Source organism: Notamacropus eugenii, chromosome 3, assembly GCF_028372415.1.
Source record: "Notamacropus eugenii isolate mMacEug1 chromosome 3, mMacEug1.pri_v2, whole genome shotgun sequence".
Taxonomy (NCBI): domain Eukaryota; kingdom Metazoa; phylum Chordata; class Mammalia; order Diprotodontia; family Macropodidae; genus Notamacropus; species Notamacropus eugenii.
In genome coordinates this window covers 288,792,094-288,808,493 of record NC_092874.1, presented here as the reverse complement: position 1 = coordinate 288,808,493, position 16,400 = coordinate 288,792,094, and the positions used below count along the sequence as shown (strand labels likewise).

Genomic DNA, 16,400 nt, shown 5'->3' with positions numbered 1-16,400 from the left:
CTAAATCTTAGAGTCTTACGAGGCCCTCCATGAACAGCGGGGGTTCGAGAAGGTCAGACCGAGCTAGCTCGGCTAGCTCGGGTATTTCCACCTCTCCCCCGGAGATACCTGATGGGTGGAGTCTCCCTGCCCTCAAGGTCGTCCCGGATTGGAGCACACCTAGTTACCTAACAGCACGGTATTGAGATGCAAACTGTGTGGCTGAAGATTAAGTAGGATTGAGGAAGCCTAAAAACTCTCTTAGCACGTGTGGAGCCAAAGAGAAAAGTAGGGCTCCGCTTCTTTTCTTTTCTCTCTCCCCTCCCCCTCTCTCCCCGCTTGTACTTCTACTTCCAATCCCTTAAGCTTAGCCTCCTTAGGAAATCTCCCCCTCTTCCTCCTAAGAAAGAAGATCCCCCTGCACTTGTAACCGAAACCCTGTAATAAAGCTCAACCCCTGTTTGACTCTGGAACGTCCTTTCTCTCATACGTGCATCCAGCGTGGCCAGCCGAAGACCTCGGGAGGTGAGGTAAGAAAGACTCGGGTAGCCCAATACAGGCCTCTAGGCTTGGCAAGGGACATATAAAAAACTTTTGACAAAATATAATATTCAAGGTGCTGCATGGGGAGGAGGTCGAAGCCACAGTTTGAGGAAGGCCATGGGCCCTCTGTACTTGTGGGTATAGACGACTAGGGGAAGGGCAGGCCACCTCCCTGCCACCTGGGATAATCACAGTTTTTGGCCGGACCTTTCTGCCCACCAAGAGAGTACGGAACCAGGCAGAAAGAAGCACGCACCACGGCACTGAAAAGAATTAATAAGGAACTTAGCGATTCGGCCCATGATTCTCCAGCACAGTGTTCTGCAGGTCCAGTTGGGGATGATATGTTTCATTGGCAAGTCACAATTATAGGACCTAATGACAGCCCATATCAAGGCAGTGTATTCTTTTTGACAATTCATTTCCCTACAGACTATCCCTTCAAACCACATAAGGTTGCATTCACAACAAGAACTTATCATCCAAACATTAACAGTAATGGCAGCATTTGTCACCGATATTCTAAGATCACAATGGTCTCCTGTTCTAACTATTTCTAAAGTTTCTTTATCCATTTGTTCACTGCTATGTGATCCAAACCTAGAAGACCCCTTAGTGCTAGAGACTGCACGGATCTATAAAATAGAGACAAGTACAACAGAATATCTCGAGAATGGACCCTGAAGTAAGCCATGCGATGGTACCTTAGAGTCAGAATAACCTGCATTACAGCTGGAATACACTTTCAAGTACTATTCCTTTTCAGATGTTCTTATCCAGCTGCTCCCCTATCAGACCTCATCTTTTTTAGTTTTATTTTTTGTTTATCTCCCTCCATTTACACACATACTCATCTGAGAAGACTTAAGTTCTTCCAGCTTTAGACAGTAACTGCTTTTAGTTACAAGAGAACTGCCCAAGATTCAGAATGTTTTAGAAAATGGAACATGTGTATTATGTAGCCAATGTCTTCACACTCTAACTTTGTGGTGAGACTAAAACCATTCCTCACTGCTCTAACAGATGCTGAAGACACCATCTGAGGAGGGAGGGAGATGGATGCAAAATTGTCATATCAAAGCAAGCAACATTACTGTACCCATTTTGTTTAAGCCTCCCACTGTTAGAGATTTGAGGTTTTCATGATATACTTTATGCTCATAACTGATGTGGTTGGAGAATTGGTACTGAATTTATAGATTCAGCAGAACAGAAAATATGATGTATTTTATGCATGCCAACAAAGGAATGACCTGTTCTTGTTCTACAGAGAATGGAAATTGGAAGTCAAACACCCCTTGTATTCCAAAATAGGGTCTTGAACGTTTTGTAATTTTCATTTCACTTTTGTTAGGAGGCTTGGAGGTATTAGTTAATCTATCTTCCAATACATTGTTTAATATAGCAGTGAATAAATAATGCAAGTTCTCAATGGATGAGTGATCAACTAATAGCTCTGCTAGAAATTGATTTATTTTTCTTTAATAAAGTTGCATAAACCAAAAAAAAAATACAATATTCATTTGTGATAAAAACCCTACAAAGAAAAGACACAAAAGGATCTTTTTATTAATATGAGAAAAAGTATCTTAAACCCAAAGCTACCATTATAACGCAATTAGGAAACACCAGAAGTTTCCCCAATAAATATAGGAACAAAGGCAAGGTTGTCTTCTTACCTTCTCCTATCCCCCAATCCGGATGTTACTCAATATAATTCTAAAAATGCTGGCAATAGTAAAAAGGTTAAAAAAAAAGATATAAGAGAGGAAAAGATGGGACAAAACAAAATCCCTATTTGCTGATAACATGATGGTTTACTTAGTAAAAGTCATGGAATCAGCAAAGAAAGTAATTGAATTAACAGCTTTGGTAGAGTTGCAGTCTACAAAATAAAACCAAACAATTTAAAAGCATTCCTGCATATCAATAACAAAATCCAAAAGGCAATAACACAAAATGAAATTCCATTCAAAATAACTACCAAATGCATAAAATATTTGGGAGTTTACCTGCCCAAGTACATCCAACAGATCCTGACTAACAATTATAAAATGCTTCTAAAAGAAACAGCAACCTGAGTAACTAGAAGAACGCCTAGCATTCATAACTGAGCCATGTGAAAATAATAAAAATGACAGTATTACCAAAGTTAACAGATTGAGAGTAATACCAAAGTACAAAAGAGATCCTTTTCAGAGCTAGACAAAATAATGCAATGCAATTGAAGGAACAAAAGATCTAGAATCCCAAGAGAAATAAAGAAAAAAGGGAGGAATGAGGGGTGAAGAGCACGTCTAACTTCCTATGCACAGTAACATATTACAGCAAAAACACGAAAGCTGCACCACACTGAATGACAACGAAATCTAACTGCTTCTTCCCTAGACCTACACAAAAAAATCAGCCAGCTGTTCCAGTGGCAAAGGGAAAGGAGGCCTCCAGCAAAGTGAGAGCCAGGAAAGGCAAAGGAACCCAGGCACTCAGCCTCCCAAGCCACCTGTAGCACAGACTTCTCTGTCTGGGCACAGGAAGAATGGAGACTCTTCTACTCTAAGGGGGGAAGGAAGGATTGGATAATATCAGAAAGGTCCAGGGTGGTCATGGTGGTCAGAGAGGGATACCCCAGGACCAGTGGCTCCAACCAAGATCTTTAGAATGCTGTCCTGGAACACCAAAGGACCCTAAAAATACAAGGTTTTGAAACTCAAAGATCCAGAAGGGGCTGAAACCTTGTAGGTAGAGGTCAATACAAAAACTTGGCTATGGTTAATCTAAGAGTGAAATAGAGGATGTAGCCTGGTCTTTTCATAAAGTCTGAGTTTAGGTACTAAAGCTGAAGAGATAAATAAAAGAAAACACTAACCAAAATTTAAAATTATTGCAGAACTAGAGATTCCTGCCCCCCAATAAATAGTTGTCCCCAGATAAGTAGTGAATCCAAGGAAAAAAAATATTTTCCACAAAGACTACATGACTACCTAGAAGAAGTGAAGCAAGAGAAAAGATGGGATAAAAGTTCTGGCAGGAAGAATTAGAAGGAGAATAAAAAGCTTGAGAGAAAGTGGTAAACCTTACACAAGTGATAGACCCTTTGAAAACTGGAATCTACAAGAAATCAAAAAGAAAATCAAAAGACTGAAAAAAAAGAAAATGTAATATGTTAGTTATAAAAAAAAAACTGACCTAAACAATAGGTGAAGGAGGGAGAATTTAAATATCATTGAGCTCCCTGAAAATTATGATTTTGAAAGACTAGAGACACCATATTTCAAGAAATCATAAATGAGAACTCCCTAAATCTATTAGAACCAAGGGGCAAGTAAAAATAGAAAAAAGTCATCCATCATCTCTTAAAAGGAATCCTAAAAGAAAAAGTTCCAGGAATATTCTAACCAAAATTCAGAGTTCCTCGATCAAAGAAAAAATATCATAAAAGAAGCAAGTCGAGTACCAGGCATCACAATCAGGATCACTCAGGACCTAGCCACTTTTAATAATAAACTAGAGGCAATCTTGGAATGCCGACCAAGAATGTATCCGGCAAGTCTGAGTGTATAATCTTACAAGGGGGAAAACAGGACATTAATGCAAGAGGATTTTCACATGCATTTCTGATGAAAAGACCAGAGCTGAATAGAAATTCTGAAATACAACCAGAGAAACCAGAAAAACCTAGACAGAAGTTATATGAAGATTTTGGGGAGGAACTCTATGATGATACAGTGCTAATATTCACAGGGGAGAAGAAACAAGCTCACCTTCAAATACCTTAGTTTTTTCAAAGAATACACAGGAAGTTAAATGAGGAAAGGAGAAGTCTGCAGGTTACACTGGTTCTGTTCTGAAGGGTTTTAAGAGGGGAAAGAGAATGGAGGATAAAAAGAGGAATACAGTGGTACAGAAAGGAGAAAAAAGAGGGTGGAACTTACTAGAGAAGGGATTAGTAATATAATGATGACACAAAAAAAGAGGTTTAAGGGGGTGGAGCCAAGATGGCAGAGTAGAAAGATACACCTACTGTAGCTCTTCCTCCACAGCCCATAAAATACCTGTAAAAAATGACTCTAAACAAATTCTAGAGCAGCAGAAACCACAAAATGACAGAGTGAAAGAGATTTCCAGTCCAAGGCAGCTTGGAAGGTCAACAGGAAGGGTTATCACATGGGGTGCGGAGCACAGCCCACAAAACCCAGTCCAGCCCTGGCCTCACTGCAGGAACAGTACAAGAGCAGGCCTCAGGGGCAGAATTACAGGCAGCAGTTGTGGTTCCCAAATTCCTCAACCCACAAATGCCAAAGACAGCTTCAAAGGTCAGTGAGGAAACTTTTTCACCTGGGTGAGAAGGGAGCAGGGTCCTCCCCCAGCCCTGGCCCTGGGCAGCAACATGGGCAGTAGCAGCAGCAGCATTCATTTTTGAAGCCCTTGGCCTAAAGATCCTGAGGGAATTGAGTCTCTGATCTGGGTCTTAGCCCTGAGTGACGGCCCTGGGGTGATGAAGAGTGCTGGTGTGGTAGACCTGGTGGAGGTTCTGGAAAGGGAATTCTATTTGCAGAGCCTAGGCAGAAAAGCTTTGGTAGCTTCCAGATCACAGTGCAGGCCAGGAGAGGAGTAAATTGCTCTCTCTTGATTGTGCCACCCTGGAGAAACTGAGAACTTACAGGTCCCCAGAGTATACTCTCCTCTTGACAAAGGACTCAAAAGTCAAGTAACTTGCTGGGAAAATGCCCAAAAAAAGGGAAAAAAAAATAAGACTAGAGAAGGTTACTTTCTTGGTGAACAGGTATTTTCTTCCATCATTTCAGATGAGGAAGAACAATGCATACCATCAAAGAAAGTCAAGGCTTCTGCATCCAAAACCTCCAAAATAAATAAGCAATAGTCTCAGACCAAGGAAGAGCTCAAAAAGGACTTTGAAAATCAAGTAAGAGAGGTAGAGGAAAAATTGGGAAGAGAAATGAGAGGGTTGCAAGAAAAGCATGAAAAGCGGGTCAACAACTTGCTAAAAGAGACCCAAAAAATGCTGAAGAAAATAACACCTTTAAAAATTGACTAACTCAATTGGCAGAAGAGGCCCAAAAAGCCAATGAGGAGAAGAATGCTTTAAAAATCAGAATTAGCCAAATGGAAAAGGAGGTTCAAAAGCTCAATTAAGAAAATGCTTAAAAATGAGAATGGAACAGATGGAAACTAATGACTTTATGAGAAACCAAGAAATTACAAAACAAAACCAAAAGAAAGAAAAAAAATAGAAGATAATGTGAAATCTCTCATTGGAAAAACAACTGACCTGGAAAATAGATCCAGGAGACACAATTTAAAAATTATAGGACTACCTGAAAGCCATCATCAAAAAAAGAGACTACACATCATCTTTCATGAAATTATCAAGGAAAACTGCCCTGATATTCTAGAACTAGAGGGCAAAATAAATATTGAAAGAATCCACCGCTCCCCTCCTGAAAGAGATCCAAAAAGAGAAACTCCTAGGAACATTATAGCCAAATTCCAGAGTTTCCAGGTCAAGGAGAAAATATTGTAAGCAGCTAGAAATAAATAATTCAAGTATTGTGGAAATACAATCAGGATAACACAAGATCTAGCAGCTGCTACATTAAGGGCTCAAAAGGCCTGGAATGTGATATTCCAGAAGTCAAAGGAACAAGGATTAAAACCAAAAACCACTTACCCAGCAAAACTGAGTATAATACTTCAGGGGAAAAAAAACTGTCATTCAATGAAATAGAGGACTTTCAAGCACTCTTGATGAAAAGACCAGAGCTAAATAGAAAATTTGACTTTCAAACACAAGAATCAAGAGAAGCATGAAAAGGTAAACAGGAAAGACAAATCATAAGGGACTTACTAAAGTTGAACTATTTACATTCCTACATGGAAAGACAATATTTGTAACTCTTAAGACTTTTCTCAGTATTTGGGTAGTTGGAGGGATTATAAACATAGAGAAAAAGGATACAGGGTGAGTTGAATAGGAAGGGATGATATCTAAAAAAATAAAATTAAGGGGTGAGGAATATATTGGAAAGAGAAAGGGAGAAATAGAATGGGGCAAATTATCTGTCATAAAAGAGGCAAGAAAAAGCTTTTCAATGGAGGGGAAAAGGGAGAAGGGGAGAGGGAAAAAGTGAAGCTTACTCTCATTCCATTTGGCTTAAGGAGGGAATAACATGTACACTCAATTTGGTATGAAAATCTTATCTTACACTACAAGAAAATAGGGGAGAAGAGGATAAGTGAGGTGAGGGATGATAGAAGGGAGAGCAAATGGGAAGAGGGAGTAATAAGAAGTAATCACTTTAGGGGAAGGAGAAGGTTTAAAGACAGAACAGAATAAATAGGGGGCAGAACAGGATGGAGGGAAATATAATGAGTCTTTCACAATATGACTATTATGGATGGCTTTAGCAAAACTACACATATATAGCCTATATGGAATTGCTTGCCTTCTCACTGGGGAGGGAGGAAGGGAGAGAAGTTAGAACTCAAAGTTTAAGGAAAGAATGTTGAGAATTGCTTTTGCATACAACTGGTAAATAAGAAATACAGTTAATGGGGTACAGAATCTATCTTGCCCTACAAGAAAAGAGAGAAGATGGGGATAAGGGAAGGGAGGGGTATGAAGGGAGAGCAGATTGGGGGAAGGGGTAATCAGAATGCATGGTATTTTGGGGTGGGGGAGGGGAGAAATGGGGAGAAAATTTGGAACTCCAAATCTTGTGGAAATGAATGCTGAAAACTAAAAATAAATAAATAAAACTTTAAAGAGAGACTTAAAGGGCAGAAAAGGGAACAGATGGAAATTTAAAAGAGAAAATAAAATAAGGCAGCTTCGAAAATAAAATAAGGCAGAATATGTGTGTGTATATATATGTACACATACACACAGTCTTTTTTTTAAGCAAATGTACAATTTTATACACAATCTATTATGTGGAAATGCTTTTTGGGGTGATTAAATTCAAAACTAAATGATAATTTTTTAAAAGCTAGGAATAATTTTTAAAAATATACTTAGAAAGAATAAGAAAACAATAGAAACCCAATGATGCAAAAGTATAATAACTAAGCTTGGTGCTAAAGACGAGCCAGGAGAAGGCACTTCCCTCAAAATCTTTGCAAAGGTGGAGGGCAATGGGGATGGAATGCTAAAGACATGAAAGCTTTTTTTATGAATTGCTTGTTTTGCTAAATTTTTTTCTCTTTTCTCTCTCTTTTTTTTTTTTTAAAGAATTTTTCTTTGGGAGAGAGAAAATGTAGATTAAAACAAACTATATCAATAAAAATTCATTTTAAAAAAGTATTCACTTTTAAGTTTTAAATGCTGCTAATAATCAAAAAAAGATAAATAGGTCCAAGGGGAGGAAATTAGTTGGGGGAGAGGGGAAGTTTGAAAACATCTGAAAACTTACTAATAAAGTAAGTGCATTCTACTTTATTGGTCAAATAAAGTGGCATCCCAAAGCAATGGTCCCTTAATTCTGCCTATCAGTTCTTTTAACTTATTCCTTGTCAAAGTAAAATATATGCTTTGAAGGAAAACCACAAAAGTTCTTGTGATCTGAATAATCAAAACATCTTAAGAAGAACCTCCACCATAAAAATCTCCAAAATAATCCAGAATTGCAGCTCTTCATCTGGAGTTGGTGAATAGATTTCAAGGGATTCATGAATTTTTTGAAATATCTTGAAAGTGTACTTCAATATAATTGGTTTCCTTTGTAATCCTATGTACATTATATGGTTTATCTAAAACTAGTAGTCTGAGAAAGGGTCTAAAAGTTTTACTATACTGCTAAAAGGGTCCAGAAAAAGAAAAAGACCCCTGGTCTAGACACTATTAATTTAGAGAGAAAATTTTTCACTTCAGTTTTTCAAAGATGACATAAAAAATGTCCAAGTTCCCTCTCTGGCGTACTGGAACCATTACTGCCCCCACAAAAGGGGAGATCTTTGAAGGATAGTAAATGACAACAGTGGTAAGAGCTGCATCTTCATCTTCTTTTTTCTCAAGAATGTCTTGCACATAGTACAAACTAAGCACAGTCACGCTTTAAAATTTTTAACACAAAAATGTTACTGAGTGTCTCAGTATTTCACAATTAATCATTTTTTCATTATCAACAGTAAGTTACTGAAACTCAGAAAAGGTAAAATTTGATACTTTTAAAGTAGATAATAAATAGTGATAAGCATTCATATACAATCTTTTTGTGTTCTGTGTACATGGAAATATTCTGGGCATATTTAAGTTCAGAATAAAACAATTTTTTTAAAAAGAGGAATTAAAAAAACCCAATAGAAAGAACAAAAACTAAATAAAATAGAAATATGCAGTCATGAAAAGTTTTCAATACTAGGTTCCCACTCTCAAGAGGAAAAAAAAACCCAGCTAATGAAGTGAAATATTTTAATGAATCAGCCTCTATAAACACAGGGGAAAAGAAGTTGGTGAATATAGGAGTCTTCTTAAATAAATTATGCACATACTACTTCAAGGGTTAAATATCATCAAATTCAAAATTTCTTTAGAAGGTCAATTGGGCATTCTTTTCCTCTCTAAATAAATTGTATTTGTAGAGCTGAGTATTAAAAGCAGATGGATTTTATTCCTAGCTAACCCTGGGAATGCTCCTTTTGAAGGGATCCTTGCGCAGTTTTCAAAAACTGTCCCAATACCTGAATCTGGCTTTGGGCTACTTTCTTTTCCACCAGACATATCCTCCTTTGACAGAAATCAGCAGTAAAGCCCGCACCAGGGTGAGGGAGAATTCAGCACAGTCTAAGTGTCCCCAGTGAGCTCCCAGGGACCACAAAGCGTAGGCGGGTAAAACGGACCCTTTGCTTCTATGAGGAGGCAGCCCTGACCTCAGAATTACCCTCTCCCTCCCATGCATCTGTACCTGTGAAAACTCCGCACTGGGGAAGCCGAGGGAAAAGTTGGAAGAGGGTGAAAGATACCCATGGGATGATGGCAGCAAGAGCCCTAAGCAGCATCCCTGCCACCTGACCCCTTCAGTCGCTCCCTATGCCAGGGCACTTCTGGGTTTCAAATTATAACAAGAAGACTGCACTGGCTCTCAGCTGAGTACACTGAAGCCGGCAGAGCCAAGCACAACAAAATGGCCTTTGAGCCAAGCGAGCAAAAAGTAAGTGCCATCGACAGAACTTACAGCCCAAGTTCACAAACTCATTAATACATTTCTCAGCCCCCAACTTTGCTTATTTTCAATGCACTCCAAATGAGGCCAGAGAATAATGCTTCCCAATTCACACAAGCTCACTAACAGGGCTGCGAGTGACTGCAAGACCCAGTCACACAATAAGCACATTATTTAGGTCAAGAGTAAAATGGTTCAAAGGAAAGGGATGGAATGCTGGTGATAATATTCAGTGCCTTCTCCAGCTAGTCCAGGCCTTTCAGCCTGCTTAAGACAGGAGCACTAAAGAGCAAATTATATTTAAGGGGAAAATGCTGACAGCTCATCAATTGATTTTCAATGAAAATGCTAAAAAAAATTAATAAAGAAATTAAGCTGCTGAAATACAGTTTCACCAATTAGCTTAATGTCAGAGAATTCTAATTAGGCGTCTAGAGATTGCTATTTAGTTTAAGCCTTCAGAGTGCCAAATTCTCCTTTTCACACAAACTGGTTGCAAAATTAAAGACATTAGGCAGCCTTAATTACATTATCAGAACAGCTGGGATTAGGCAATCTCTGAAGTCAAGGCGGCCTTCTTTTGTCACCGAGGAGAAATCCCTTGCTTTCCAGGGTGCTGGATTGTGGGGCTGCTCCATATCTCACCCAGACAAAGCAAGATGCATTAGAAACAAAAAATTTCCAGACAAAGAATACAGTACTGCTCAGCAAATAATGAACACATTAGCGAAAAAGAAAAGGCAGGTGAAAAGATTAAGCCTGGAATGGGCTGGTTTCGCTACCCCCTCTCCTGGCTGCTGGCCTCCCAGCCCTCCACGGCAGAGCCAGCTTGGCCAGGCCCGCACCGCCCTTATCTGAGGCACCAGCACATTTCAGGCCAGCCTGTCCCACGGGGTGGGAAATTAGCAGCGATTGTTTTCACACATCTTGGCCAACACAATGTCTTTTATGTCTTTACATTGTCTGTAAAGCTATGTTTTCCCTGCACAAGGGACACTCTTTGTAAGTCCAGTTTTTGAAGCAACAGGATCCCCCCTCCAACCACTCCACCAGGCCAAGTTCCCTGACAACCAGGATGTCCAGAAAGCAAAACTAGGACCTACAAAAAGCACACTTTCCCCAACTGCAAAAACACTTGCAATCCCGGGGGAAGGAGGTGCATGCAGTGTAATCCCCAGGCCTGGAACACTTTATTTAGGCTTGCTGCTGCCCATCAAGCTTAGGCTGAAAACAGGAAGAGGGAAAAGGAAGCTCAGTCCTTGATCAAACAGGCCGAGTCAGTCCCCAGAACCTCCTAGAAACTTTGTCTTCCAATTGTGGCACACTGGGGGAGCTGGAAGAAAAGCTGCCAGCTCCTGAGTGTGTGCACCCTTGTGCTCACAGACATCACCTTCTATCCTGCAGGTCCAGTTTCCCTATGATTAAGCGCTAATGATGGCACTATTTGGCCAGAAGAGTTAAGCCTCTTGCCTCCTAGGGCCTATCACTGCTTATTTGGTCTGCATTTATTTTCTCCATAGAAAGGACTTCACAATGGGCAGTCATCAGTGGTGGGAATTATACCAGTTTTAGACATGGGAAAAAGATAGCTACCCAAAGACAGCCACAAGATTGGAACAAGAACCAAAAATGGGGTAAAGGTACCCATCTTTTCTGGTCCATAAAACCACTTACAAAGTCTTTTATTACTAGTAAAATTTTGAAAACTTTTAAGAAAATATGAACTGCTCTTCACTTTTTCTAAGATCATGGAGATCATCATTTCCCCTAGCACTGTAGTAGTATTCCAAATATGATCACATACACCAGAACTTGTTTAGCCACTCCCTACTACTCAAAAGTCATGATTTCTTCCCCTCAATGAAAATCAAACCCTGCAAAGATAGTCCTGCTCTGCCCAGTCCCACCCTACCCCACCCCTCCCTCTGGGTCACTCGTTTTTGACCTATCCACACAACGTAAGATATCAAGTCTGGAAAGAAGCAAAGGCAGATTTGGAGTGATCTCCAAACACCTTTGTGCATATTTAAACAAAAGAATTAAAGCTTAACTAACAAAGTCAATCAACAGACCTCAGAAATTGAGGTCTTCATTTTAAGCACCAAGCTTCATTTTAAGCACCAAGAATGTTACAGGTGCTTAATCAATGAATGTGAAATTGACATGGATTTTCTATTTGATAACCAATCACACAATGACCCTGATCATTACACAGTAAAGATGAAAGGCACTTAGCTGCAAATGTGCTGAACTGTCCAAAAGCAATCTGCACCCAACTCAAATGAGCTGTCCCAATCACCTCCACTGAAGTTTGGAATAAACCTAAGCTTAAACTAGCATCTTTATAGTTTCTATAATTTTGTAATTTAGAACTGCACAACTCCTTTTGTGGAGACTGGATCTTCCTATCTTGCCCAGGTTGGAGAGAGGGGCCAATCACAGATTCAATCCCTTATTGAGTGACTTGGGAGCTTTGACTTGCTCTGTTTATAAACTGAACCAGTTCCTTGGGGGCAGGTGGGAGGGGAGAGAAACCATCTTGGTGCGGGACTTAATGGGGACACACAAATGGCTTAGTCCTCCCTGGCTCAAGACTGTTCAATTCAAGAGCCTGCTAGCCGCAGCCTCCTCAGAAACAGTTTTTAAAGGTGTATTTTTTCCTAAAAACCATAATCAACAAATAGGTTGTATGTAAGACAGTGAATACTGTACTTTGCAGATTTTAGATAGCCTTAGGAGAACATAGTCCCTGTCCTCTGGAATTTATCAAAAGGGTAGTAAGGGGGTAGGATAAAGGAAAACATAAAAAACATACATGTAAAACCCTAGAGAAAATAATATGGTAGAGTAGAAAGGAAACTGATCTTACGGTCAGGAGACAAACTGGTTTCAACCCTGTTACTAACATTGAGTCGTGTGACCCTCAGCTAAGTCACCAAGATTCTTTAAGCCTCATTTTCTCTTCTGGACAAGGAGATAACACCTACCTCCCAGAGATGTCAGGCAAATCAAATGAGGGCATATGGAATGTGATTTACAAACTGTCAATCTTTTGCAAAAGGAATGTGCCTGAGTCTGGATCTCAGTTCATTTTTACATCAAGGTTATATCTGATAGACATGTGAGGCACAAAATTATAAGGAATAAAGGCACATGCTGCCCCAAATAAGTAAATACTTAAAAAAAAAATCAAAAGACTTAAGAGGTAGAAAAACCACTTGTTCCTTCTTATTACAACCTCATAAAATTCTTAACTTTTTAAACTTATAATGATAAAACAACCCAAGTTTCACAATATTATAGGGGAAAATCACTCATGGTTTAAATTACATTTCCTCACCTCTAAAATGACAATACAGAGAAGTTTCACTGCAAATGTCCTGCGAACGCATGGAATTTATTATAATTTGCCAACCTCCTTTGGATCTAATCCAAGAGGACTAGTTTTTCAAAAGTATGAGGAGCAGAAGCAGAATCAAAATAATAGGGCAGAGGGAAATGAACAGACCCCTCCACAAATGTCTGAACCCCAGACGGCTTATAGCAGCCAAGTCCAATCATAAATTACTGACCTCCCAACCAGAAACAAGTCAACAGGCCCAAACCTGGATCAGGAGCTTGCTGGTCTCAGACCAGGACTGTAGTGAGCAGACTTCACTCCAGTGTCACTCTGGGACCTCTAAAGGCCAGTAGGTGCCACCATGAGCTACCCTTCAGACTCTGGAATGATACAACATTCAATAATACCCCAGGAAAGAAGCAGAAGGACTGATCCAACAAAGCAAAAGTTCAACTCAGACATTTCCTGCAGAAGCTAAAAATGTTTTGAAAAAAATCAAAGTACTAGAGGAAAAAAATGTAAAAGAAACAAGAGCCATGAAAGAAAGGTATGGAAAGAGAAATTAACTTGATACAAGAGAAACAAAAACTTACTGAAGAAAAAAACTCCCTGAAGATGAAAATGACTTGAGACAACAAGAATTATTCAAACAAAGGGAAGGGAAGAGAAGGGACCCTCATAGAGAAAACAAATGACCTAGAAAACAGATCAAGGAAAAAAGAAATTAAGAATCATCAGACTACCTAAACACCACTACCAAAAAAAGAGCCTATACATCCTATTTCAAGGAATTGTAAAACTACTGAGATCTCTGAGAACCAGAAAGCAAAATGGGAACAGAAAGAATCCACTACTCACCTTCTGAAAGAAACCCTAAAATGAAAACCTGCAGGAATATTATAGTTAAAATCCAGGTCTCCCAAGTCAAAGAAAAAAAATTCTATAAGCAGCTGGAAAGAAAGAATTCAAGTACCAAAGAACCACAGTAAGAATCACATAAAATTTAGCAGCCACCATTTTCAAGAAGCAGAAAGCTTATAATGTGACATTTTAGACAGCAAAAGATACAGGTTTCCAGCCAAGAATAACTTACTCAAGAAAGCTAAATATAATTCTGCAAAGGAAAAAATAAATTTTTAATCAAACAGAGGACTCCCAAGCATTCCTGATAAAAAGACTAGAGCTGAGTAGAAGCTCTAAAATGCCAAGGAATTATGAGAAATATAAAAAAGGTAAACATGAACACTCATAAGGGATTAAACAGGAAAAAAATCACCCACATAAAAATATGAGATTATACATGTGTCCCCTCAGAACTCTATCCACCAAGGGTCACAAGAGTGTAGAAGACTTAGGAGTGATTCTGTTATAGAAGAGGAGGATGACTACACAGGGGGTAGGGGGAAGGAAAGGGAGAAGAAGGATGGGGGAAATGATTTCACATGATTGGGGTGGGTATAAACTCTACGGGAACAAGGAATAATGTGAGGTGGGAATAGGCCAAACTTGAACCTCACCTTCATCAGAACAGGTCAAAGGAGGGAAAAATAGATGTATACACACACAAATGACAAAGAACAGAAATGTATTTCACTCAACAAGGAAACAGAAGGGAAAGAGGGTAAATGAAAGGGGTAATAAGGGGGAGGATGGATTAAGGGAGGCATCAGTCAGAAGCAAAACAAATTCTTGAAGAAAGGACAGAAAAGAAAGAGAAGGAAAAGGAGAAGATAATAGGAAGAAGAGAAATACACAATTTACAATCATAACTGTGAATGTGAATGGGATGAATTCACCCATAAATGGAAGAGGACAATATAAGGTATTAGAAACTAGAATCCAAAAATATATTGTTTACAAGATACACTTGAAACATTAAGATACATGCAAAGTAAAAATAAGGAGCCAGAGCAGAAACTATTAAGCTTCAGCTGAAGTTAAAAAGGCCGGGGTGACAATCATGATCTCAGACAAAACAATAGCAAAAAGGGACCTAATTAAAACAGAAAGAAAACTACATTTTGCTGAAAGGTACCATGGACAATAAATACCAATACTAAACATATATGCACTAAATGACCAAGCACCTGATTTCTTAAAAGAAAAGTCAAATGAGTTACAGGAAGAAACAGGCAGTAAAACTTTAGTAGTGTGGGTCTAAAGATACTTCTCTTAGACTTTGATAAATCTAATCAAAAATAAGAAAAAAAGAAATGAAGAACTGGAAAAGAGTTTGAGAAAAAGTTAGACATGACACACCTCTGAAGATGATTAAAAGGGAATAAAAAGAAGCATACCTATTTCACAGCTGAGAATTATAACACCTTCACAAAAACTAATCATGTACTGGGCATAAAAATCTCCCAAACGAAGGCAAAAAAGCAGACAAATTAAAAGCATCTTTTACAGACCATAATGCAATAAAAATTATATTCAACAAAAGGGCCTTGAAGGCAAAAATCAAAAGTTAATTGGAAACTAAATCTCTTAATTCTAAAGAATGGGTGGGTCAAAGTTCAAAAGTACAGGAAAACCTGTAATCACATAAACTTGCTATAACAGTGTTTCATAAAACGGAATCCAAAAACAAAGCTGCAGAGAGCCTCCAGGGCAGGAGTTTGATCTCAGCATCAGACAAGGTCAATCTCAGGTTGATAAGTGTTGCTACTCTCACCCCCTACCCCAACCCCACCTTACCACTAGAAAACAACTAATCAATTAACAAACATCTATTAAGCACCTATTATATGACAAGAATCATGCCAAGAACTCCAGATGTAAAGATGTTGTGTTGTTGTTGTGTTTGTCCTTCATTGCCAAAGAAGACCATGCCATCAGAGAAATGATGACATTACTTGTACTTGACTGTTTTGAGTGAGGGAGGGCTGTGCAGGTCACCAGCCTCACTTCTCCTCCACAGCCATCTGAATCCAGTGACCAGAAATTCATCAGGATGACTGGAGATGACCCAGGATGCAATAGGAGACCAAGACCCCTTTAGGCCAAGGTCTATTCGGGAACTCACTTAGGGTGAGGTAATGCCCACTGAACAACAATGACGAAACACCCCTTGCCCTTAAGGGATCAACCTTCTACTGGGGGTGACAACATGCACGTATATTAATATATCATAATATAAAATAAATACAAAGTAGTTTGAGGACAGCTAGGTGGTACTGTGGAGTCAGGAAGAACTACCATTATTATCATCACTACTACTACTACGAGACTACTACAACTACTACTATTTTGGGAGGAAGGACACTAGCAGAAGAGGCAGAGGTGAATGGGGGAATCATTAAAAGTCCAAGTAGGAGGTGGTACTTGAGCTGACTGCGAAGGAACAAACATGGAGAGTA

At 39.1% G+C, this 16,400-nt stretch overlaps 1 protein-coding gene and 1 pseudogene across 2 annotated transcripts in view; one reads left to right on the top strand and one right to left on the bottom strand.

The window, feature by feature from the left end:
• Nucleotides 1-16,400, bottom strand: part of POLR3B (RNA polymerase III subunit B) — a 152,790-nt gene that overhangs the window by 89,462 nt on the left and 46,928 nt on the right. The gene's annotated exons all lie outside the window — the stretch shown is intronic.
• LOC140531107 (ubiquitin-conjugating enzyme E2 D3 pseudogene) lies at nucleotides 829-10,559 on the top strand (annotated as a pseudogene).